Genomic DNA, 3,433 nt, shown 5'->3' on the forward strand with positions numbered 1-3,433 from the left:
CTTGCTCTGTCGCCCAGGCAGGAATGCAGTGGCAATCATCATAGCTCACTGCAGCCTCGAACTCCTGGACTCAAGCAATCTTCCTGCCTCAGCCTATCAAGGACCTGGGACTACAGGCGTGCGCCACTATGCATGCCCAGCCTTAAGTGGGAATTCTTACTAAATGGCAGATACGCAGCTGGGGATGCAAAATTTAGACAAAATCCATGTAGCATACTCAAATAAAAATGAGTAAGAGAAGCTGTGAAAATATATGGGAAGTACTTATATTGGAGTAGCTTAGGGAACTTCTGAGATTACTTGTACTGAGGACGAGCTTACCAGTTGTGGGAATAGCCAATACAAACACATGGGAATAAAAGAATATGATATATTAGAAACTGCCAATAGGTCGGTATGATCGAAGCTTATATTGACACGAAGGGTTTATGTCTGTATTAAAGGCCTCATATATTATCCTATAGGTTGCTATTTCTCTGTCACTTTTGGGACAAAAACTCCTTTGAGAATGTAGAGATACCTACATACCCTCCAGGAAAATATATGTTGGACATACACGCAAACACTGCTTTAGATTTTACATAGATCGTATAACTCCTAATGTCCATCCATAAGTGCAAAATTCAGCTTTCGGTCATGGAATTGGGTAGAAGTGATGTGAGAGGGGTGTGGACAGAAGTTAAAGGTTCTTTGTTTTTTGGATTTTTTTTTTTTTTTAAGAAAGTGGGCTACAATCTTGCAACAGACTAGATAGGAGAGTAAGAGATTACTATAGTCAAGAAAGATATAATTTATTACTTTGACAAATAATTTGAAGAAGTCAATGTCGAAGGGCAGGGGAAAAAAATAATTTAAAGAGGAATGAGACAAATTTAAGGGATGTAGGAGTAAAAGGAACAAGATGCTGTCTTAGAAGATGGAGGAAAGGTAGAAGTCCAGTTCAGTGGAGAATATCTGAAACCTGGGACATGTTCTAGAGTTCTGAGAGAAGTATGGGTTAGAGGTAAATACCTTTGGGAGTCATTAGCACGTATATTTTTGGTAAGAGTTTCTAAGAAAGGAGTTAGGAAAGAACTCTAAAGAGAATCAGCATATGGATGGGGGATGGACAATTAGGACTGAAAAAGCACAGTTAGAAGTTGGGAGATGAGCAGAGAGTCTTAGAGGGAAAAAGTGGTTGGCAGTGAGGTGGCCATGTAAGGTAAGGATGAATGCAGTGGTGCTGGGACTAGACTTCTTTTTTTGGTAGAGATCGGGTCTCACTCTGTCACCCAGGCTGGTCTTGAATTTCTGGTCTCAAGTGATCATCCCACCTTGGCCTCCTAAAGTGTTGGGATGATAGGCATGAGCCACTGCACCCAGCCACAGTGGCCTTTTTGAGAGTACGTTGAGGGGGCCAGTGGAAGCTGAAACGTGATTGCAGTACGTTGGAGTAGAGCATGTGCAGAACTAGGAGCAGGACGTGTTGATAATCAAAGCCTAGAAGGAGGGGATGGCAGCTAGTTCAGGCAGTAACCTCAAAGGAGGTTCCTTTCCTTTCTTTCTCTGTTTTCTTCCCTCCCTCCCTCTCTTCTTCCTTCCTTCCTTTTCATTTTCCTTCCTCCTTTCTTTCTCTTTTTATTTTGTAATGGGAAAACCAACAAGCATGTGTAAATGGGGAGGAGTTATGAGAAGGGAAGAGAAGAAGGGAATGGAGAGTATAAGGGGGAAGGAAGTGAGACCCATTCCTGTATACAGAATAGGAGCCCTGGGAAGAAGTGGACAATCCTGCTCCTTTGTTTACTACATAAAGCCTTTTTATGCACCGTCCCTGAGTTTGGGGGCAAACTACTCAGGAACTCCAGAAGTAGATTCTTTATTTTATTCGTCATTTTTAAGGGGTTGGTATGGAATGGTTTATCTTACTGTAGCATTTTTTCACCATTCTTTTCTACCTGCCTTCTAGGAATAAAAGGATAATGAAAGCATTAATGACAACAGAGAAGAAGAAACAACCTTGTTTGAAAACAATGTAGGAACCAGAATATGCCACCTCAAAGTAAGTACTATTTTAAGCTGAAGGCAATTGAGAAGAAACAGATACAAGAAAAACTCTCTGTCTTCCCACTATTTGCCAAAACGCAGGGCAAAAATTCGCTAAAGTCTCTCAGTGCCTCTCTCCCTGGAAGGGCAAATGGTGGAGAGACCGTAAGTTGACTCCCATCCCAGTAACTGTTGTGCTATGTCCTAATCATCCCAAGTGTCTCCTGATACCTGGAGTGCAGATTTATGAAGTATTTAGCTATATAGAATGCCATTTGGTTTTGTTTTAATAGACTTTCTTTTTTGATCAGTTAGAGGTTTACAGAAAAATTGAAAAGTATGAAGTTGCCAAATACTCCTGTATACACCGCTGAGCCTCCCCTCCAGTTTCCTGTGTTATTAACATCTTGCTTTAGTGTGATACATTTGTTACAATTGATAAGTCAGAGCTGGGCATGGTGACAGGCAACTGTAGTCCCAGCTGTTAGGGAGGCTGAGGCAGGAGGATTGCTGGCGTCCAGAAGTTCCAGGCTGCAGTGTGCAATGATCATGCTTGTGAATAACCACTGCTCTCCAGCCCGAGCAACACAGGGAGACAACTATCTCTCAAAAAATAAATAAATAAAATAAAAAAATTAATGAGTCAATATTGATACATTATTATTAACTAAAGTCCATACTTCATATTAAATTTCATTATTTGTGTTGTATATTCTATGGGCTTTGACAAATGTAAAATGACATGTATCCAACATAGCATATTGAATAGTTTCATTCACTGCCCTAAAAATCCCCTGTGTTCTACCCATTCATCCCTCCGTCCTACCATGCCCTAGAAACAATAGATCTTTTTACTCTCTCCATAGATTTTCTTTTTCTAGAATGTCATATACTTGAAATATAGTGTGTAGCCTGTTCAGATTGGCTTTCACATAGCAGTATACATTTAAGATTCCTTTGTGTCTTTTCATGACTTGATATCATTCCATTAATATCAAACCGCTGCATGTACGGTTTGTTTATTCATTCACCTACTCAAGGACATCTTGGTTGGGTCCAAGTTTTAGTAATTATTAATAAAGATGCTGTAAGCATTTGTGTGCAGGATTTTATGGGCACATAAATTTTCAACTCATTTGGGTAAATACTAAGAAACATCATTGCTGGTTTATATGATAAGAGTATGTTTAGTTTTGTAAGAAACTGCCAAACTGTCTTTGAAAGTGGCTGTAGCATTTTGCATTCCCACCAACAATGAATGAGAGTTCTTGCTGCCCCATATCCATCCCAGCATTTGGTGGTGTTAGTGTTTTGGATTTCAGCCATTCTAATAGGTGTGGTTAGCATCTCATTGTTTTAATTTAAAGTAAGAAATCTTTGTATATTCTGGATAACAATCCTTTATCAGATA

General features: G+C 39.7%; 1 protein-coding gene across 1 annotated transcript in view; it reads left to right on the forward strand.

Annotated features, from left to right (window-relative positions):
• The window catches only part of DPPA2 (developmental pluripotency associated 2), a 16,877-nt gene that overhangs the window by 9,219 nt on the left and 4,225 nt on the right, over positions 1 to 3,433 (forward strand). The gene's annotated exons all lie outside the window — the stretch shown is intronic.

The sequence above is a fragment of the Propithecus coquereli genome, unplaced genomic scaffold, assembly GCF_000956105.1.
Source record: "Propithecus coquereli isolate 6110/MARCELLA unplaced genomic scaffold, Pcoq_1.0 Scaffold105, whole genome shotgun sequence".
Taxonomy (NCBI): domain Eukaryota; kingdom Metazoa; phylum Chordata; class Mammalia; order Primates; family Indriidae; genus Propithecus; species Propithecus coquereli.